The following is a 23,553-nucleotide window of genomic DNA, read 5'->3' as shown; positions in this document are numbered from 1 at the left end:
TTATTATTAAAATTTTAATAATTATCTCTTGGAAATCCTTAATGCAATTAACAGACTAGGCAATGATTATCAATATATTCTAAAAGTGTTAGATGAAAGGTTGGAGCGTAACTTTATAATGGTGGGAACAGGCAAGCACATCTGACTTCTACTGATCAATTTCACCATCAATAAATGTGGAAGAACCAAACATTATGTGCCTGGTGTAGAAGATACAACATCACATATAATGTATTCCTGCCCCGAAAAACTGAACCTGAATCTAATCAAGCTTTTAGAACTGTGTATTTACAGGAAATTCAGGCATAAAGGGACAAGTTAGGTGACATCAAAACAAAGCAACTAGCTAAACCCAGAAAGTGGAACACTCTACAGCAATGTTCCTCACACTGTCTTTAGTGAAAGATCTTTAAAAAAAAAAAAATTTCCAACCTGTTCCATACTGTTACTTTTGTAAAACACAATAAAACAATACAAATTTTGCAATATATACACACAAACAAAAAGATATACATTACAAAGCACATCTGAACAGTTGCCTGGGGTGAAGAATAGAGTAAGAAGTGAGGAATAAAAGACAATGAACAAATGAGAGGGTTTTACAAGATAGCTGCCATGAACTGAAAACACTTGAGGTCCAGAAAAAAAAATAAGGATACTTTAAAGATGAGTTAAACAGATTAGACACAGCTAAGAAAGAACTGAATGAACTGGAAAACCTAACTGAAGAAATAACCTAAAATGCAGCCCAGAGAGACAAGAAAGGGGAAAATATAACAGGTTAAGAGACATGGATGGCAGAAATCATCCATCATGAGAATGGAGTCCCATACAGAAGATAGAGAGCATGAAACAAGTATGCTTGAAAAGATAATGCTAGGAATTTTTCTATAATTGATGAAAAACACAACTCAACAAATACAGGTAATTCATTATACCAAGCAACTTAAATAAGGAGAAATTCACAAGTGACCACTCTATAGTGAAACTTTTGTACTTCAAAGGTTGAGCACCCTTAGGAAAAGGTCATCTTAAAAGGAACAGTAATTATGCTGGCAACAGGTAAACTTCAGAACAATTTTCAGTAACAGTGGTATGTCATCCTAATTTAACAAAGCACATTACTTCTTTTACTTCCATCTTTAAATTGTGGTTATACCATACATATACAATAGTACACAAAAACATAGACATCAAAACAAACAGAAGGAACTTGGGAGAAAGAGACAATGCAGGAAACAGAAGAAAACTTCAAAGAAACTAATTAATATTCTCAGAAAAGTAACAGTGCAACTATGACACAGGAATGGGAAGCCATAAATAAAGAACATATGGAGGGGGGAAAAGTCATCATGGAAAGTGATAGCAAAAATCTCAAATTCAAGTGAAGCTTGTTGGATGCAGTGAAAGCAGTGCTTAGAGGGGCATTTATAACTTAAGTGCATAGGTTAAAAAAAAAAAGATCTAAAAGTCAATCATCTAAGTTTCCCTCTTGGGAAACTAGAAAAAGGAGAGCAAGAAGAGCAAAACAAGCAGAAGCAAAGATGACAAAGAATTGAACAGAAACAAATGAGATTAAAAACAGGAAAACAATAGACCAACAGAAAAAAACAAACAAACATTTAAGCCAAAAACTCTTTTCTTTGGAAAAAAATCAATAAAATTAATAAACTAGGCTAATTAAGAAAAGAGAGAAACACAAATTACCAATAAACAACCTTACTGAAAGGGGTGGAGAAATACAGTGCTACCTTTGGAAATGAGTGAATCTGTAAGGCTGAAGGCAAAAGGAACACAAGCATTGTGCTCTAGTTGATAAATCTGTTTCCCATGGGGGTATGGGTTAACAATTTTGGAACCATTATACATGTATACTGGATTGAACTAGAATTAAAAAGTAAATGGATGGCTAATGATGGGAGCCAGGTTTCTCGCTGTTGGAAGGGAAGGTTAGATAAGCAAAAGGGAAGGAAGCTAAAATGATCCATATGGTAATGGATTTGAATTGGAGACATCGGTATAAACTCATGGGTAGCTTAATACGGACAGAGATGGTTACACATCTGTGCTAATTTTTTATGTGAAATATTTATAGGTATTAGTATAAACACGTATATATCTTGCTCTGTTAGCTGAGAGGGCCTAGAAGCAAGACATCCCAGGGACAACAATCATACTTAGCACCCAGAGCATGGTTTCTCCAACAAAAGGAACCAAGGCTCCATTTTGGGGCAGAAAATATACAAGATGAGCATGGAGCATCGTGTAATCCCAGAAATAAAGTGCATGTACACATGCACGCATGGATGTATACACACATACAATGAAGGAGGTATGTTAAAAGGATACAGAAGTCAACTGAAAGAGCTCCCAAAGGCCAAAGCTGGAACAATCTGAACAATAAAATATATAAACCAGTACTGGCTTATTACCCAAAGCATTAAAAAAAATGAGTTCATATTGAGATAAATAAATAGGGAACAAGACAAATCTCCCACACAGAAAAATTCTGAATAATTTCCATAGATACTTTGCTCTCAGGGAAGTGGAACATAACTCCCTGTTCCTTAAGTGTGCTGTACATACTTTCTTCTTAAGAGTACAGTATAGAGGGGCGCCTGGGTGGCTCAGTTGGTTAAGCAACTGCCTTCGGCTCAGGTCATGATCCTGGAGTCCCGGGATCGAGTCCCACGTCGGGCTCCCTGCTCAGCAGGGAGTCTGCCTCTCTCTCTGACCCTCCCCCCTCTCATGCTCTCTATCTCATTCTCTCTTTCAAATAAATAAATAAAATCTTTAAAAAAAAAAAGTACAGTATAGAAAGGGAGAAAAAATAACTTCACAGTGGAGAAACCTGACAAACTCTACCTCAAGCCAGTGGATAAAAGAAAACAACAGTGGTAAGTCATGTTGATAGTATGTACCCTTGATATGATGTGATGACAATGGCACTTTATCTCTGTTGTCTTCTTCCTAAAACACATTAGCCCAATCTAATTATGAGAAAAATATCAGAAAAACCACAACTGACATTCTGCTAAATAATGTACTAGTAATTCTCAAAACTCTCAAGAAGATCAAAAACAGAACATCTGAGAAACTGTCACAACCAAGGGGAACCAAAGGAGACAAGACTAATACTAATCAGGGTAGGGTGCCTGGTGGCTCAGTCGGTTGAGCGTCTGCCTTTCGGCTCAGGTCATGATCCTGGGGTCCTGGGATCCAGTCCTGCATTGGACTCCCTGCTCCGCGGGGAGTCTGCTTCTCCCTTGGACCCTCCTCTCCCTGCTCGTTCTCTCTCTCTCTCTCTCTAAATAAAATCTTAAAAAAAAAAAAAAAGACTAATCAGGGTAATGTGGTATCCTGGATGGACTCCGAGATCAGAACATATTAGGGAAAAATTGAAGAAATGTGAATAAAGTATGGACTTTGGTTAATACTAATATATCAATACTGGTTCATTAATCATGATAAGTGTACCATATTAATGTAAGATGTAATAATAGGGAAATTGGGTATGGGGTTAATGGGAACTCTCTGGACTATCTTCCCAATAATCCTATAAATCTAAAACCGTTCTAAAATAAAAAGATTTTTTTTAATGAAGTGAAGGCATTGGAAAATAAACTTGAGAAAATATCCTAGAAAGTAAAACAAAAAGGGAAAGAAAGGAAAGATTAGAAATTTAATCTGAAGAGGTCTAATATTCAAATGATAAGTCCAGAAAAAAACTGTAGGAAGACAAAAAGGAAGAAACTGTCAAATAAAGTACCTCAGAACTGAAGGATATGATCTCCAGGTGGAAAGGGCCCAGTTAGGGCCCAACAAAATGAATGAAAAATCCTTATCAAGCCACATCATTGTGAAATTTCAGAATACCAGAGTGGTTTACAGAAAGATCAACCCATTTCAGGCTGTAACTGCAGCCCCCACCTTTCCCCTACACTCCTGGCCTCCCCATCCCATCCTGCTCTCCTTTTTCTCTATTCTAAGGCATTTGTTTACTTTACAACCTTCTAACTTTTCATATAATGTATTTATTATATTGTTTACCATCTGGAACAACTCCTCCCTCCAAGAAATTATGCTTCATGAGGGTACATGTCTTGTATTTTTGTTCACCAATATATTCAAAGTATCTTGAGCAATGCCTGCCACAAAAAATAAGCTTATTACAGACTTAGTGAATAAATACAAAAGCTTCCAGAGAGCAATAGCAGGTCACATACAAAGGACTGGTTATCATATCTGTCATTGGACTTCTCAGTAGCAACACTAGAAGGTGGAAAACAATGGAATGCCTCCAAAATTCTAAAAGTAAATTATTTACAACCCAGAATTCTATATTTAGCTAAGCTATCAATCACGTTTGAGGGAAGAATTTTAAAAAACATGTTTAGACAGGCAAGAATCCAGAAATGTTCCCTCCCCTTTAGTCTTTTTCAGGGGCCCACTAGAATATGTACTCTATCAATATGAGGGAGACAACAAGAAAGAGGAAGGGCTGAAGTCAGAAACAGGCTATTCAACACAGGGAGAGACAAATGCAATGCACAGATGATCATACAAGGACACACCTCAAAGAAAGCTGTGCAACAACAGGCCTAGAGAGCAATGAATGAAGATGGATGCAGGGTGACAAGCAATTACAGGAAAGATGTTGCAAAACAAACAACAGACATTTTAAATCTACCAAAAGGGGATTTACATATCTTGTCTGAAGGGTTGTTAATAAATTAAAGATATAAAGGACAGGGCGCCTGGCTGGCTCATTAAGTGGAGGGTGCAGCTAGCTCTTGATCTCCGGGTTGTAGGTTTGAGCCTCATGTTGGGGATAGAGATTACTTAAATAAAATCTTAAAATATATACATTTTAAAAGATACATCAAAAAGATATAAAACATACATTCATAAAGATACATAAAAGGTAGATATATAGAAGAACTAAGGTAGGGGCGCCTGGGTGGCTCAGTCGGTTAAGCGTCTGCCTTTGGCTCAGGTCATGATCCCAGGGATCTGGGATCGAGTCCAACATCAGACTCCTTGCTCAGCAGGGAGCCTGCTTCTCCCCCTGCCTGCTGCTCCCCCTGCTTGTGTGCTCTCTCAATCTGACAAATAAATAAATAAAATCTTTAAAAAAATAAATAAATAAGGTAATTATAAACTCTAGGAAAAAAACAAAAAATTATATAACAAAGAAATAGCACAATATACCTGGTCACCTGTACATATTATGCACATACTTAAATGATGTAAACACTAAATAATGATTTAACTAAAAATTAACATAGAACTAATCTGCAGATAAGAGGTGAGGAAAGTGCAGTGTTTAAAGGTGGAGGCTTGTGTAACAAACCTAAACTCTCATCTTCTATAATAGGAAATTGGTAAATAGTATCTAAAACTGTGGTAGGATGGGGAGATAGCTGTATAAGTAAGCAGGTTATTTAAAAACCTAGAGGTGAAAAAGAGTTGAACAAAAAAATAAAAAGAGCTGAAGAGTCTAGTCACTCTATAAGAGTGTTTCTCAGCAAGGTTCTGTAAGAGAATGAAGCCTTAATGCCCTAAGGCATCCACTTTATGTAATGAATTACCTTCTTTCCTATGCTTTTTAAGTATTACTAGTTTTAAACCATCCAGGAGGTAATTAAGGAAATAGTAACGCAATTTACGTTCTGGATGAGGAACACTGATTGAAAAAGGCTGCTTTTGCAGAGTGGGGTTCAGGAGAGAGGATTGGGGCAAAAGATTATTGCTTTTCATTTTAAGTCTTGTAGTCTTATTTTACTCTTTAAATTATGTACAAGTATCCCTTTGATAAACATTAACATTACATTAAAAAATATAATAGCAAAAAGTAGTAAAGGAACTCTGAATATAGAACATATTAAATACATAAAGCACAGGAATTAGAAAATCTAGAAATAGTCTCTCACCAGAAAAAAATAATTTTTCTAAAAAGTATGGAATTCATGAAATATCTATTTATAGAGTTATCTCTATATAGCACACTGTACTAAGCATTATGTCATTTGAGGTGCCTAAAAATGTATAGAAAAGATAAATAAGAATCCAACAATTTATATAAGATATAATACAAATACTGTACATGAAACCTTTTAACATGAAATTTGAAGCTGCACATACTTTCCATTTCATTCAACTAAGATGTACTTACTGTGCCAATAATCTAGCACATAAAGAAGACACAAAAGGAATATAAGATATACTCCCTATTCTGAAGAAGTTTATGTGTACGTATGATAACCTATTTTATTTAGGTAATATTTTTACTCACCTGACCATTTATGTACTCTCAGATTTACAATCAAAGATTTACAATATTTACAAAAAATGGTTTTAAAAAATGTCTTCATGATTTAAAAAAAAGTGGCAGCAACATAGAAGATTAACCAGAAAACCAACAAAACCAATAGTAAGGAGACTCCTAAAATGGTTCAGATGAGAGATGATGAGGGCCTGAACTGACACAGGACAGAGCAGATGGAAAGGAGATTAACAGAAAAGTGGCTAAAGAATGGGAAATTCTGGAGAGTGAAAGCAAGGGAGAAAAAGCTAGGATTACTGCCAGGTTTCCATCATGGGTAACTGGGTAGACAGTGGTACCACTGACCATGACAGGCGATACAGAGAAGAGCAGGACTGAGGGAAAACATGAGTTCACATTTGGACTGTTGTTTGCAGTACCTTGAGAACATCCTGGGGGAGATGTCCAATAGGCAGTTGAATATAAGAATCTGGAATGCAGGAGAGAAGTCTGAGATAGATAAAAGATTTGGGAATTGGCAGCACATACCTGCTAATGGTTGAGATCACCTAGGAAGAGAATACAGAAGAGGACAGGAGCCTGACATCAGATAACTAAAGATCACAATTAATGTTCCTAAAGCCCCTCTGGATAAAACTTTGCCCAGAGTTATATGTACTTCTATAGGAAAATAGCCAATATGTAATGTTAAATGACAAAAAATCAAACTGCAAAACATCATGCACAGTACAAACCTATTTTTACAAATAAGTTGTTTAAAAAAAAAAAAAAGTATTAGCAAAGGCACAGAAGAAAAATATGGAGGGCCAACACCAAACTGTTAATAATGGTATCTGTGATTATGCATGTCTTTCACATCCACATTATGTATCTCTATAGTATTTTAGTTTCTTTCTGTTTTTCTTTTTTTTTTTTTTTTTACAAAAATGCACTACTTTTGTAAACAGGGGAAAAGATAATTTTGTTCCTTTCCTAAAAAAAATTATAGTGCATGTTCTTACAATATAAAAAAAGATAATAAAAATCTGTTAGAAAAATACATTGACACTGGACTATAAATTGGCAACTAATACAAACAACTAATAAAATTATGAAAAAATACAGCACCATCTGTACTATCAACGTAATACGAAGTAGAACACTTACCATTTGTTGCCTACTGAATCAGAACACAATTTTTCTTTTTAGCAATCTCTACACCCAACATGAGGCTCACACTCACGATCAAAAGTCGCATGATCTACCAACTGAGCCAATCAGCCACCCCCACAATTTTTTTAAATAAAAGTGGTCAATGTTTGTAAGGGTATGACAAAAAGAGCATCTCAGATACTGTTGGTAGGAAGTACACTGGTATACTCTCTCAGAAAAACAATGTGACAACATGTATCAACAGTCCCAAAGAGAATCCATTTGATATAACAATTCTCCTTTTTAAAAATTTAAGAAAATCCAAAGCAACTGAAAACATGCAAAGATATTTCACTAAATCATTCATTGAAACCATCTAAACACCAACATTATGACACAAAAGAAAATTACCCAGGCATCCAAAGTAATTCTACTTCTAGAGAAACATTAGCACGGGGGGGGGGGGGGGGGGGGGGGGAGACACATTATCAAGAGCTTTCAACTTGCAATGTTTGTAATAGTGCAAAATTTCAAAGAACCTAACAGTGCATCAATACAAGAATAGTTAAATCATCTTTCTTAAACTGGTCGGAAAACCCCTGGAAGACCCAAGAACTTTTTAGGAGGTCAGTGGGGTCCTTCCTTTTCCAAACACCTATCTATACAAGGCTGGATTTTCTTAATGTGCTTTAGTGTACAATATAGCACACCAGATTGAAGGGAGAAGCAAATATGAGAATCCAGCTGCCTTCTATAAAGCCAGACATTAGTGATCTGCAAAAATAAAAAACAACGCTACCCTTCTCACTAAATTTTTTAAAGAAAAAATATTTTTCAAGAATATTATTTAATTCAACATGTGAAGGGTTTTTAATGTATAATTTTTAGAAATTTTCTGAGTTTTAATTTCTAAAATACTAAATATATTGCATTAGAGAAAAACTCTTTTAGTCCTCAATAATTTTTAAGTTTGTAAAGGGATCCTGAGACCCCACTGGGTTCAAAAACTGTGATACCATCATATTATATAACATTGGGATTATAATTAAACGGGAACGGAGCTTTATCTGTCATGTAACTGTTTCAAAAGATTTTGCTCATGCGTTACTTGTATATTCAAACAAAGTTATACTTATGAAGCTTGTTTTAAAATATGAGGAAACACTTAAATTTAAGCAAGAAAAGCAGGCAATCCAACTCTATATAATATCTCATCATCATAATTAAGAAAATGCCACGAGAAAAAAGACTGGAAGAAGGTAAAAGTCAAAATATTAACTGCGGTTGATTATCTTTAAATGGTGGAATTATGGCTTATTATATTTTCTTAATCTTTATTATATTTAAGATCTTCTTTCTGACACTAAGCATGCAGTTTAATATCCACGGGAGGAAAAAAAAGGCAGAAATTGGGTGAAAAATTATATATAGTTTCCCTGGATCAAACCATGACACTTCTGCCAATTCAGAAGACAACAAGCTCAAAATAATAATTTAAGGAACCTAAATCGACCAACCAATTTCCTATTTTGTTAAATGAAAAAGATGAACTTATCAAATGTATGGACTGATTTCCATACCAAACTAACAAGAACACTCAGTCTGGAATAATTTGCAATCACTGTAGTACACGTAAGTTAATAGTTTAAAAGTTAGGTCATCTTTTAGAATTTTTCAGAGGTACCAGAGAAAAGGTAGAGAAAAGGAACACCACCGCATCCTTCTGTCCAAAATGATGAGAAAATGCATCAGTGCCAGAATGGGGTTTACGAAAGAGCAAGGGCGGTGATGACAGATTCTGCTGGAGCCAAGTCCTCCCAGCGCAGAGACGATCTCCCCGCGGGAACTACAGTCCCCTCAGGCAGGCACAGCCCCTCCCCTGGCGGGACAGGCAGCCCTGGGGGCGCTTCTCCCTGCGCCCGCCGCGGCCCCCGGGGCGCTCCCCGGCAGCCCCGAGCACTCGGGGCGACTCGAGGCGGCCCGGGTGGGTGGGACCCGGCAAAAAGCCGCCGAGATTGCTCTCCCTGCCGGTTGCGGCCCTCCAAGCTCTACCGAGGGGACTCGAGGTTTGAGGATCGTGATTCCCTGTTCAACTCTAGGGGCTCGGAAAGAGAACAAGTCGGGGGCCCAGGCTCGGCCCCTGGAAGAAAAGGAGGGCCAGACCCTGCGCCCAGGTCGGCGGGTCCAGCGGCCACCCCGCCCCCTCCGAGAGTGCAGCAGGGGTGAGGAGAGGCCAAGTTGCCTGTTAATGGGGGCTCTTACCTCCCCACACCCCTGAGGAGCTCTCTGGGGACTCGATGCGACGTCAAGCAGAGGAACGAAGAGCGACCCCGGCCAGGAGCCCAGGGGGTGCGCTACGTCAGCTCAGGGTTTGTTTTCCCCCCCCCGACCTGTTGGGGGGGGGGGAGAAGAGCAGAGAGCGCAGGCGCAGAAGAGGATTTCCTACGGCTCACACGCCCCCTCCCTCCGCGTCCACGGCCTCCGCCGAGTCCCGAAGCGCCTGCGCGCTGCTCTGCGGGGTCTGGGCTGTGGGTGCCGGGCTTCTTACCGGAAGTGGCTGGGAGGGTGGTGGGGTAATGAGGCAGCTTGAAGACCGGCTTCAGATGGGGACTCGGTTTCCCACTAGACGCCTGAAAGCCGGAATCGGGAGGCGAACTGCGTCAGTGTCCGGCTTCCTTTGCCCTTCGTTGACCTAGCCTCAGCTTCCCCCGCCCCCAGCCTGCAGCCTCCGCAGCCGGAGCGGCGCAGCGGCCTGTACTGGACACGCCCGCCGCGGGGCAGCTAACCAAGCCTGCTCTCCGCGCTGCTGTCCTCCCAGAAAGCCTTTTTACCTCATGCTGGTGTTACCACCCCCGTTTTTCTCCCGGCAGCAACAAAAATGCTCCCACCCATCCCCTAGTTTAAGCCCTCCAGCTCACTGCCTGTTCCCAACGCTGCTGCCCTTCCCTCTCGTTGTTTTAGTTCTGCTTTTCTAACAGTGACCACAAGAACAGCTGCCTCCCCGCGTCTAAGAACAAAAGCTAACCAACTGGAGAAATAAATGCTACTCATGTGATATATATTTTGTGCTTGTTGAGCTTTACTATTTTTACCACAAGTTTCCTATGAATTTAAATGAGGGGAGAAGAGATAATCTGTATGGGGTGAAGAATCCATCTGTTTCCAGAAAGTTTTGCCAGCTCATAATTCATACCAGTCTTAAAATTTCAAGAGTTAGGGGCACCTGGGTGGCCCAGTGCGTTAATTCAGGGTAGGTCGTGATTTCAGGGACTTGATCCCCACGGTCCTGAGATGGAGCCCGGAGCGGGGCTCCTACCTCAGTGCAGAGTCAGCTTGAGATTCTCTCTCCCTCTCCCTCTGCTCCTGCTTGTGCTCGCGCGGGTGCCCTCTCTCAAATAAATCTTTAAAAAATTTTCAGTTATAATTTATCAGGAGCATTTCAATCAGATATGATTTATGGTGAAAGATTTGAGAATTGGTTCAAATTCTAAATCTGCAATTTGCAACTACAGTTTGTGATCTTTCAAAAACATAGAATCTATATATTTTTTTTCTCTAGCCTTGATTTTACTAAACTCCGAAATGAAATTGTGTGGTTTTAGTGCAACAGTAAAACTTTTATTGATAGCTTAATTTATTGAACATCTACTCTATGACAGTCACTGCATTAGATGCTTTGCTTACATTATCTCATTCAATCCTAAGCAACTCCACAAGGTATAGTATGCATTTTCTCTATGTGTTAGGGGTTATTTACAGATAAATAAAATGGGGTCACTGACCTTATGGAACCACCATCTAATAGCAGAGACTCGCATATACAAAGGTATATTTGGGATAGAAGTATTTATATAGAACTATTCATATAGTATATACATATTTATATATATAGTGTGAGGACAAAGAATAGAAATAGAAAACACTGAGACCTTAGAGGTAAATAGGAAAAGTATACACATGAATGGTCAATTCACAAAATAGGAAATTTCAGTGCCTACTGCATGTTTTACTAATGTTCAAACTCATTAATAATGAAATGAAGACAAAAGAGATATTATTTCCAGTGGATCTAATTAGCCAGTTTGTTTAAAATGTGAATAAACTCCATTGGTGAGGGTAGAGTGAAATGAGCACTCATCCTGTTGGGGATATAAATTAGGACAAAGATTTTGGAAAGTTATTTGTCAAATCAGATCAAGAAATGTTCACATGACCTAAATTAATAATTTCCCTTCTAGAAATTATAAGGACATATTCCAGAATACAAAGATTTATATGAAATAACATAAACAAACCCCCCCAAACTGGAATGTCTTTCACATACAAATGCAATTGTACTTTTTATCACATTTATTTGTTTATGGATGTTTCCTCTGTGCAGTGCATTATGCTAGGAGTTGTAAGGATTACAAAAACGGATAATTCATGAAATTTGCCCTAAGAAGTTCACAATTCACTGTGTCATTCTCTTATTTACTAACACAAATAATTGAGAGGTTGCTGCAATATAATAAAATTACAAGCTGTTTTTGGAGTTGTCAATTAAATTTCCTATGATTTCCTTTGCTGATTGAAATGAAGAAATCTGCACATGAAATGCAATGTCAGATAAAAATATTAATGGAAAAGAGTCATTGCAAAGTTTGAGTAATAATTATTGAAAAACTCCATGTATCATACTTGATCTCTAAAGATCCCAATTTATAACTAAATGGTTTTGATTTCAGGAAAGCATCCCAATTGTAACATATTCGGCCAATTTATTCCTTAGACTTTAATCATTGCTTGGACCATAAGCATTTTTTTTATTATTTTGAAAGGTAACCAGAATCTTGATTATTTTAAGAGGCTTAAATTCCACAGTAATATGAACTTACAAAGCTGTTCCCTTTTCATTAGTAATCTGGATGGAGAAAATATCAGAAGCAAATGAAAATAACAATTACAATTATTCATTTGTTTGATGGCTGGTCTTACACTAACAAGCAATTTTAGAACTAGGGGTTCATTGCTCCCAAATACAGAAAGTGACATAGAACTGTTAACCATTAGTATTTAATGCTACCTAACCATGTTAGAATACCCAGGTTACAAGGAAAAGAGCTAATTTTTTTTTTAATTATCTGCTTAGGGCCACTTAGATCAGCTATTTGGAGCAATGTCATTAATTAAGAAATGGTTATAGTTTTCGTGACTATGAGAACTAATTTTTTTAAATGCATAGAAAAAGTTTGGAAGGAAATCCACTAAAATACAAGCTGATTATCTTTAGAAGGTGAAATTATCGTGATTTCTCCTTTTTCTTTCTGGTTTTTTATATTTTCCAAGTGTTTTACAATGAGAACATATTACTTTAATAATCCCAGGGGAAAATAGAACACTTTAAAAAAGTATTTCTAAATTTATAATTGAGTCAACCAATTACTTTACATTCCTTATGCAATCAATACATTGCATACTGCATACAGTCTACAGCATGACTGTGGGTCATTAAGAGTGAAATAACCCAAAAGGATATATAAGCACTTGTGTCTAGATATTGTCTTAGGGGTGGCAACAAGGTACAGTTATCCCCGGGGCTCATATATGATAGAGCTTCAACATAATGACACAGGTTCTCTTAGCGAGGAAGTCAGAATTCTTTGCCAAGTATTTCTAGTTCTCTCTTCTGGGCATATGATGGCAATGTATTTCTGGGCCCCTTGTGGTTGAATAGGGCCATGTGACTGATTCAGGCAAGTTAACTGTGAAAAGTGAGTGACATGTGTTTTTCTATACTGGATTCTTTTTTTTTCTTTTTTAAGATTTATTTATTTATTTGAGAGAGCGAGAATGAGAGAGAGAGAGTACATGAGAGGGGTTAGGGTCAGAGGGAGAAGCAGACTCCCTGCCGAGCAGGGAGCCCGATGCAGGACTCGATCCAGGGACTCCAGGATCATGACCTGAGCCGAAGGCAATCGCTTAACCAACTGAGCCACCCAGGCGCCCCTATACTGGATTCTTTTTACCCACCAATGTAAGATATTCTAGAGCCCACCTCCCATCTGGCACAGCAACAGACAAGACTTGATACTGTGGCTTCTCCATCCGTGTGAGTGCTTGAGAGAGTCCAATGAACAGATCACTTCTAGGATAAGAAATAAACTTTGTCGTTATATGCCGCTGAGATTCTGGGGGTGATTTTTTACTGCAGCATAGCTTAGCCTGTCATGGCATATAAACTTTGTTTAATGCCTCAGAGATTTGGAGGTGGCTATTCTGAATGACACACTGGGTGCCTCAATGAGATGCTCTGTGGCGGTGATGTTTGCTAAAGTTTTTCCTTCACAGATGAATTACTACTCATAATTATTATGATATGCCAGCTAAATACATTTTGTTGTAAATGAATACTTACCTCTACTACTACTCAGAGTGACAGTACATTTTTTTTGCTTTTAATTTTTTTGTTATGGAAAATGTCAGTCATATGTAAAAGTAGAGAGAATAGTGCAATAAACATCGCAGCTTTAGTATCAACAACTCATGGTCACATCTTATTTCATCTATAAATTCACCCACTCTAGCCCTTCCCCCTCAGCTAGATTATTTTGAGGCAAATCTCATTTATCATGTTTTTCACCTCTAAATATTTCTACATGTATATTTAAAAGATAAGTATTTTACAAAGTAGAAATAATAATGCAATGAACTCTCTCATATCCAATACTGCCATCTAATTCCAATATGGACAAACTTGTTTCATGTATACCCTTACCCACTTATATTATTTTGAAGCAAATACCATATGTCATATCATTTCATCCATAAATATTTCATTATGTACTTCTAAAATAAAATTGCTCTTTACAAAAGCATAATAATACTATTCACATCTAAAGATTTAACAATAATTCTTCTATAATGCCAGATATTTAGGTACTGGTGTTAATATTTCTAATTATTTCATAGATGTCATAATTTTTAAATAGTTCGTGTGAATCAAAATCCGAATAGTGTCAACATTTTGAGATTGATTGATGTCTAATAATGTTCTCTCTTTTTTGTCCTTGCACTTTATTTTTTTGAAAAAGCCATGTCTTTTGGCCTATAGAATTATCAGGATTTGAATTTTTCAGCATCTCTTTCCCCACAGTATTTTTAACATGTTCCTTTTGCCCCTATGTTTCCTGTAAGCTTGTAGCTAGATCTGGAGGTTGGGTTTGATATGGGTTTAGTTTTTTGGCAAGGCTGCTCCATAAGAGGTGTTATGTACTTTCATCAGGAGACATAATATCTTGTTGGCTCTCTTTTGTTGATGTTAGCAGCCATTAATAATCACTGCTTGGATCCATCTTTCATTTGGATTTACAAAATGGTGACATTCTATTATTTCTTTTTTTAAATTAACATACAATGTATCATTTATTTCAGGGGTACAGGTCTGTGATTCATCAGTCTTATATAATACAGAGCACTCATTACAACACATACCCTCCCCAATGTCCATCACCCAGCTACCCCATTCCCCACCACCCTCCCCTCAAGCAACCGTCAGTTTGTTTCCTAAGATTAAGAGTCTCTTATGGTTTGTCTCCCTTATTATTTCTTTTTTATTCATTGATTGGAATTCTTCTAGGGATAAAAATTCCCTCAACAACTATTTAGTTTTCCTGGACTATAATTCATATAGGAAAGGGAAATTAAATATTTGACCTTTTACTTTACTGACGGTTTCCAGAAAAATGAGTTGCTTCCCTTGTATCTTCTAAAGGAGACCAGTGGTAGTGGGGGAGAGGGTGTTAATATAGGGAAGTTAAATATATGTACATATATGTATATATGTATGTATGATACTAAACCAGTTCTCTAGATTTCCGTTGTTCATCCCAATGTATGACACTATAATGAACACGTCATATTCATTGCCTTAATCATAGCACAAAATATATTATTAAAATGGTCAAAGGAATCATAATTAAACTTGAATTGGATTAGGATTTACTTTTTTTTTTTTAAAGATTTTTTATTTATTTATTTGATAGAGAGAGAGACAGCGAGAGAGGGAACACAAGCAGGGGGAGTGGGAGAGGGAGAAGCAGGCCTCCCGCTGAGCAGGGAGCCCGATGCAGGGCTCGATCCCAGGACTCCGGGATCACGACCCGAGCCGAAGGCAGACGCTTAACGACTGAGCCACCCAGGCGCCCCTACTTTTTATTCTAATGTTAGATTTCTACTTTTTTCTATCAAGTTATAAAACAAGTCAATAAGAAAAGGTTTTCTATTAGTTGCTTTTATGTATCTGAGGATAGTCACATCTGAATTCATCTGCAAAAATTTCAAACATATAGGTATATCATATTAGTACACAGTTAGACTAATTTTATATTTTGAAGCTGGCATAAGGAAATTCACCAGAATTCAAATGTGTTCAGATAGAATTAACAATTTCAGGCAATCTAAAGAGAGAAGAAACAACTGTTGATGATCCAAATCCACGGCCAGTTAGCATGGAAACTGGAGGCAGAAAGAGAACTGAAATTCAAATCAGAGAAGTGAAATTAATTATTCTCCTTGTCAGTTGCTTGAATAATATTTTTTGAGAATAAGCTCAAAACAAATGTTAATGTGCTTTCTGAGTTACATAAGTTTAACACTGCCATAATTAGGAGAAAAAATGACTGTGGTTATCATCTTCTCTCCTTATGAATATTTGAGAAAAGAGATCACATTTCCAAGCATTGGAAGAATTTTAGCTTTCTTTGGCTGGAGAGAAGACAAGGAACCCACTAGTAGGTGGCAGAGACCAAGCCCTGCAGGCATGTAGTGACCTTCTCAGGAACTTGGCAATGAGAAGCAGGATCTGAAGTCCATGAGAAATCCTCTATGAGATGCATCTCTGAGCCAAGAGGCAGGCTCCAGGGTCTACAGCAGCATCTTGCAGGCAACAGAGCAACGGCAAAGATGGCTAAACTATGAAGAAAAAGGATAGCACAACCTCCTAATTTTGATGATATGGAAGTCCAGGATTGTTGCAGGACCTTCCTAAGACCTCAGAACAGATTTAGGAAATAAGGGAATGTGATATTTCTTTTTTCCTGGCATTGTGGAATAAAATTCATGCCCACTGTATGTAATTTTATAATAGTGATCTCTCTCTCTCTCTCTGTTCTTTTTTTTTTTTTAGTGAGCTCTACACCCATTGTGGGGCTCAAACTCACACCCTGAGATCAAGAATCACATGCTGTACTGACTGACCCAGCCAGATGCCCCTCTAATAGTGATCTCTTGATTAAAAAAAAAGTGTATAAATAGAATGGGAATCCTGTCCTTTATTATGAGAGATAATAATGTTTTCTTCAGGCTTTTTCCCCCTTTTTTGGTAACAGATTGTGTAGTCAGTTCAAAGTGAATTTTTTATATTCACTTTCTTTGACTTCTTCAAATCAAGAAAGAGAAATAGTGATAACCAAAGAATCTTTTCTGCACACTTTGCAATGTGCCTTACTATTTTAAAAAAAATTGAATTATGGGGTGCCTGTGTGGCTCGGTCAGTTAAGCATCCAACTCTTGATTTCAGCTCAAGTCATGATCTCAGGGTTGTGAGATCGAGCCCCACGTCAGGCTCTACAGTGGGCATGGAGCCTGTTTAAGATTCTATTCCTCTCCTTTTGCCCCCACCTCTCTCCCTCCCAAAATAAAATAAAATAAAATAAAATTATGGATGCAGACTTTTACAACACAAATTAAACTCTGCGTGCATATATATATATACATATCATGTGTGTTTATACATAGCAGGTTAGATATATATGTACAGTTAAACAGGTTAAAATATATACACACAGTTAAATAACTTAAAACAAAGTTTGAAAGTATGCATTAAATATGAAAAGGGAATCATCATGTGCCTCATTTTCCCTCTTAAAGTAAAGTTTTGCAAGATTGTCTGCTATGATTGACCAGTGATACACAAGGAGACTGGATAATATAGGACCACATTTCCTCATGTGGCATTTTCTCCCAATTATGGTCATTTCCATGTCCATTTCCTTCTTAATATCAAGGACTCCTGGACAGGATACCTGGTCTTAAATTAACCCTATTATTTTTTCTTCAATGACTTCTAATCTATTTTCATCTCAATGATGGTTTGTCATTTCTATTACAGTCTGGGCTTATCTTGCTGTCCTTCTATATATAGTTAGATTTAGATTTGGCTAAGGATATTAGTAGTCTTCAACATATGAGCGGCTTAAACTAGATGTTTATTTTTCTTTTGCATTAACATCCAGATACAAGTGGTCTAGAACTGCCATGGAATACTATGAAGTCAATACAGATTTTGGATTCTTCTAGTTTTTTACTACTATCATCTGTGGCCTCTATTCTCAAGGTCACCTCATGATTCAAGATGGATCTTCAGCTCCAGCAAGAAGGAGGAAAAAGACATGGTGGGTCAAAGGCTTCAAGTAAGCTGTTTTTTAAGGAAGGGTCTCTGAAGCTGCTACAAGATACTCTTACTTATATCTATTGATTAGAACTTTATTTCTTGGCCATATACAATTGCAAGGGAAGAATGGGGAATTATCTTCATTTTGGGAACCCCTGTGCCCAGCTGGAAATCTAATGGAAGAATGGCTATTGGAAGGAATTAGCAGTTTCTGCCACCCTCTATTTGAACCGTGGTGCCATTGAGAGCTCCCTTGTTGTGAGAACACAGTGATATTTTATCAAACAGCATGGATCCGAGCAGGCTCGGAATGATTATTGTAACTCCAGAATAAAGGCTGACTTTTAAATGGAGCACACTATTAATGATTACATTGTCAGTGTTTAATCTTTACCTGCAAAGTCAAATACAAAAACCTTTCCTCCCCCTTCTCTTTCTTCCCCTCATCATATTTTTAGGAGTATCTGCTCTTGCTGACTCACTTCCTCACCTCCTTTATTTATCTTCAACCGTATTCAGAATGGATCTCCCTAATTACTCCACTATTCTTGATAAGGCCAACAGTTAACCCATAAAACAAAATTAATCAGGTGTTTTTCTGTCATCTTCCTTGGCATCAGGTAATGCTAGCACTTCTCTCTTCCTTGAAATCCTCTCTTCCATTGGATTCCATGACACAAAACTCTTCCAGAGGCTCCTTGTAAATACCCTTTGTGAAGTTTTCCTTGATCAGAACACAAAATGATGCATCTCCAAAGTCCAGTTCTAAGTTCTTCTCTTCTCGGCCATTACACATAGATGAATTTATCTACTGCCGGCTTCAATTATCACTGTGTGTTGAGGATTCCCAAAACTATGTTTATAATTTGATCTTTATTCTGATTTGCAATATCTTTTTTTTCTTTCAATGAGCAAGTGACTAATTTGTCTTTGGTTAGCCAAAGCTGCTTCTTTATTATCCATATGAATGCACAGTAATTTTTTAAAATGTATGAGCTTGGGGCGCCTGGGTGGCTCAGTCCTTAAGCGTCTGCCTTCAGCTCAGGTCATGATCCCAGGGTTCTGGGATCGAGCCCTGCGTCGGGCTCCCTGTTCGGCGGGAAACCTGCTTCTCCCTCTCCCTCTGCTGCCCCCCCTATTTGTGCTCGCTCTCTCTCTGTCAAATAAATTGTAAAAATCTTTTAAAATTAATTAATTAATTAATTAAATGTATGAGCTTGTTAGTAAACCATAAACTCTATGGCCATGTAAAATATTTTAGCTAGCTTATCATCATAATGTTTAGTCTTCCATTTGTTAAACTGTCAATCAGTATAAATAATTAGGTATCTGCTATTTCTCAGACACATTCTCTATATAACATTAGGAGTTAAGAACAGAAACTAAAGACAATGTCTCTTTTATTGGGAATTTTAAAATATAATTGAGAATGAATATATGCATTAAATGTACAAATATACACAGGTATTTGCAACATATACATAATTATACATACACAAAAAGCAATGTTAAGCCCTTCTAGGGATAAGTACAAATTCATACAATGAGTCTGTGCCTTAGTTTAGTCACTTGTAAAATAAAGATAACAATGCATACCCCACAAGATTGCTGTAAAGATTAAATGACCAGTGTACATGGGAGTGTCTCAAAAGCTTTAAGAAGAATTCAACATGCCATAGATATCTTAATAAAACTGAGATATTTTTGAGCTATGCCTCTCAGAGTTTTATTCTCCATGAGACATTATTAAAGCTTGTTTACACTTGTTCTGAAATTCTTTTTTAGACCAAAATGATTGCTGTGGGTGTTCTGCTGTGGAATACTAAGCATAGCAAGTGAGTAGCTATTCAAGTGTTAGAGGAAATCCAAATCTACTTCTTAAGGAAAAGAGTATCATTGGTTTTGTCTGTTGATACCTAGTCATATGACCTACTTACATGCAGATTTGATGATCTTCTATTCTACCATGCCCACTCCCAATCAGAACCCATCAGCTACAGAATACCTGCATTCCTAGGTCTTCCTCAGATTTTATATTTGAATTTTCTGCTGGTAAACTCATCATATCTTAAGTTTAGTTGAGAGAAGTAGTTCTTGAGAAATCATCTATGGTAATGTTTTTTTCCTTGGATTAAATTACATTCTAAGAAGGCACGCTTTGAACTAAATTACTTAGCCCCTTGCAAAATCACCAATACTACACTGAGTTTTAATTTTATAGTCCCAGTTTTTATCTAAGTTATTATAATAAATAGTCATACAAAATTTGGTTTTGTTTTTGTTATTAAGCAAAACTAGGTCATTTCATTGCTCAGTGAGGTCATTTTATTGCTCTTTATGTCTCTTGCCAGAAATTGCTATTAAAATTTAAAACCTGAGTGATGTATGTATTAAGGAATAGGTATGCTTCTTCTTATCTAAAAGTTATGAAATCTGACTTATTTTGGTCCTGTTTTGGCTTGGAACTGGCTGCCAGGAAGTTAAAAGGCAAATCAAAGGATCAATCACAAAGTCCATCACCATTATGATCACTTTTTACCTTCTTTCATGATGATTCTCTATTTATATTTTATTGTATATAAACAGATAGATGATAGGTAGATAGATAGATTAATAGAAAACAGATCTCCCACATAAAAAATCTGTTAAGGAAAGATTTTCTTTTTTTCTACTGTGTTATATATGTATTTTTTTTTAAAAGATTTTATTTATTTGACAGAGAAAGACACAGCGAAAGAGGGAACACAAACGGGGAGTGGGAGAGGGAGAAGCAGACTCCCTGCCAAGCAGGGAGCCCAATGCGGGACTCGATCCAGGGACTCCAGGATCATGACCTGAGCTGAAGGCAGTCGCTTAACCAACTGAGCCACCCAGGCGCCCTATATATGTATTATTTTAATGTTAATGGAAATTTCTCATTTCAGAGAGTCATTGTAAATACATAAGAAATATTGGAATGAGGATTCAAGGTTTAAGAAATTAAATAAGATACTTAAAATTATCATCTCAGAATTTGAATACTGCAATAACAAATATTTAAATGTATTCTAAATTTCAATTTAATCTTTTTTGAAAATGATCAACAAATAGATTTAAATTGTGATTTGATTTGCATTACTAATTTACACATCATGAATTCTATTGAATAGGGTAAATTAGAATGGTTTTGTATATTGAAGACTTAGCAAAAACACAATCTCTAAAGAATATGAACTGTTTTGTTTAAATCACAAGATCTCTCCAACTATAATTTTCTTCTCCCATGCTGTTTTATATTTTTCTTAGGAAATGCAAAAAAGCTCAAATTCCCATAAAATTTTCATGGACTTATAAAGCCTTATAAAGCTAAAAGTATTTTTTAAAGGGTTATTTCATTAAAAATTTCTTAAATTAATTACTTTATATTTTAAAGCAGTTTTTAGATTTACAGAAAAATTGAGCAGAAAGTACAGAGTTCCTATATATATTCCTCTATACTCCCTCCTCTCTCACCCACAACAATATTTCGTTTTTAGTAAGAAGAGTTAAAAAAAATTTAAGCCAATATTACTTTATCTCACCCTTAAATGTTCCCTCTAGAATCATGTACGTTCAGTATTGGCTAAATAAATTAGATAGATAAATTCAGCTATGTGTTTCTTCAACATTATCAACATTATTTCCTTCTGGAGAGTTCTCTCTCTTTTTTTTTTAAGATTTTATTTTAAAGTAATCTTTACATGCTGGAACTCACAACCCCGAGATCAAGAATCTCATGATCTACTAACTGAGCCATTCGGGTGTACCCCTCGTTCTTTTTCTTGATGAATTGTTGTCAAAGGCAATTTGGAGAATATCTGCCATTATATTAACTCCTCTTTATTCTTCTTCAGGGTATTTTATTTTTCCCAACTGCTTTTTCTACCATCATAACCATGTCTAAGGGTACAATTCAGTGGTCCTAAGTACATTCACATTGTTGTGCCACCATCCTCAGTATCCATCACCAGAACTCTTTTCATCTTGTAAAACTGAAACTCTATATCCGCTAAACCCTAACTCCCCATTCTCCCCTCTCCCAGTTCCTGGCAACCACCATTATACTTTCTGTCTTTACAAGTTTAACTATTCTGAGCCCTTCATTTAAATAAGAATCATACAGTATTTGTTTTCTTTTTTTAGTTTTTTAAAAAGATTTTATTTATTTATTAGAGAGAGTGAGTCACAGCACGAGTGGAGTGAGGGGCAGAGGGAGAAGCAGACTTCCCACTGAGCAGGGAGCACAGGGAGCCTGATGCAGGGCTGGATCCCAGGACCCTGGGATCATGACCTGAGCAGAAGGCAGACACTTAACCGACTGAGCCACTCAGGCACCCCAAGTATTTGTTTTCTTATGACTAGCTTGTTTTACTTAGCATGATGTCCTCAAGGTTAATCTATATTGTAGTATATGTCAGCATTTCCTTCCTTTTTAAGGTTGAATATATTCCATTGTATGTATGTACCACATTTTGCTTATCCATTCATCCATTGATGGACACGGTATTGCTTCCATGTTTTAGCTATTGTGAATAATGCTGCTATGAACATGTGTGTACTCCAAGTGTTTTTGAAAGAATGCTTATCAGGGGTCAGGGACAAACCCAGAATAATTCTTGCCTAAATTCTGAGACTGATGAGCGGATATGGTCTCCTTGCATCCATTCTAAGGGCCTCACATTGTGCTTAGGGAAGTCTGTGATCTTTGTCCATTTGTATATAATGTGTGAAATTAACAATATGATGGACATCAGAGTTTGGGATTTATGAGGAATTACTTTGGAGTGATTGTGGACTCAAAAACTCCTGTGGGAGATCTCTAATTATTGGTATCTGCAAGGATTTTCTTTTGAGCTAGTCCTTTATCCAAAGAGTGATACACTAATTTCTTGGGGATGGGGGAAAGATTGAGGGACAGGGAGTGGGTAAATCTTTGCTGCCAGCTTTCTCAGAATCAAAGGAGGGAAGAAAGATGGGGTTTCACTATCAGATGTATAGACTTTCACTTAATAATTTTCTTAGTTTCAGTCCTGAACCTCCTGCATTATGTAAAAAATAACAAAAAGGACATTTTGAAAACAAAAAGTTGGGGTGCCTGGGTGGCTTAGTCGGGTAAGTGTCTGTCTTTGGCTCAGGTCACGATCCCAGGGTCCTGGGATGGAGCCCCACATCGGGCTCCCTGCTCAGAAGGGAGAGAGTCTGCTTTTCTCTCTCCCTCTCCCCCTCCCCCATCTCCTCTCTATTTCTACTCTCTATCAAATAAATAAAATCTTTAGAAAAAAAAAGAAAACAAAACAAAAATTCTGAAATTCAGCATATTAAAAACTAAATTCTGAAAATAAAAAAATTTTAAAAATTAAAAATAAATTTAAAAATAATAAAAACCAAATTCTGAGGGGCACCTGGGTGGCTCAGTCGGTTAAGCAACATACTCTTGATTTGGGCTCAGGTCATGATCTCAGGGTCATGGGATCAGTCTCTGTGTTCAGCGGGGAGTCTCTCTCTCCCTTTCCCTCTGCCCCTCCCCCCCATGCTTTCTCACTCTCTAAAATAAATAAATAAATAAATAAATCTTTAAAAACAAAACAAAACAAAAAACCCCCACAAATTCTGGCTATTCTACCCAAACCTTCTCTTCTCACAGTTTGCCCATTTTGACAAAAGGCGACTTTATCCTCCTGGTCAC

General features: G+C 37.1%; 1 protein-coding gene across 8 annotated transcripts in view; it reads right to left on the bottom strand.

Moving 5' to 3' along the window:
- Positions 1–10,299, bottom strand: part of ZFYVE16 (zinc finger FYVE-type containing 16) — a 47,151-nt gene extending 36,852 nt beyond the window's left edge. For 2 of the 8 annotated variants that reach the window (XM_045897378.3, XM_045897404.3), the window contains exon 1: positions 9,680–9,919. The gene's annotated coding sequence lies outside the window, so the exon portion shown is untranslated. Of the gene's footprint in view, positions 1–4,050; positions 4,688–6,705; positions 6,756–9,679; positions 9,926–9,965 lie in introns of those variants that run through there. The other 6 variants (XM_045897395.3, XR_010413108.1, XM_045897389.3 and 3 more) reach the window with 6 other exon arrangements.
- Positions 10,300–23,553: the final 13,254 nt, after the last annotated feature.

Source organism: Mirounga angustirostris, unplaced genomic scaffold (assembly GCF_029215605.1).
Source record: "Mirounga angustirostris isolate CCGP_5_RB_7025 unplaced genomic scaffold, mMirAng1.0.hap1 SCAF_7, whole genome shotgun sequence".
In the NCBI taxonomy this organism is placed as follows: Eukaryota; Metazoa; Chordata; class Mammalia; order Carnivora; family Phocidae; genus Mirounga; species Mirounga angustirostris.
Note: the sequence above shows the minus strand (reverse complement) of the source record. Positions and strands in the feature narration are given on the sequence as shown.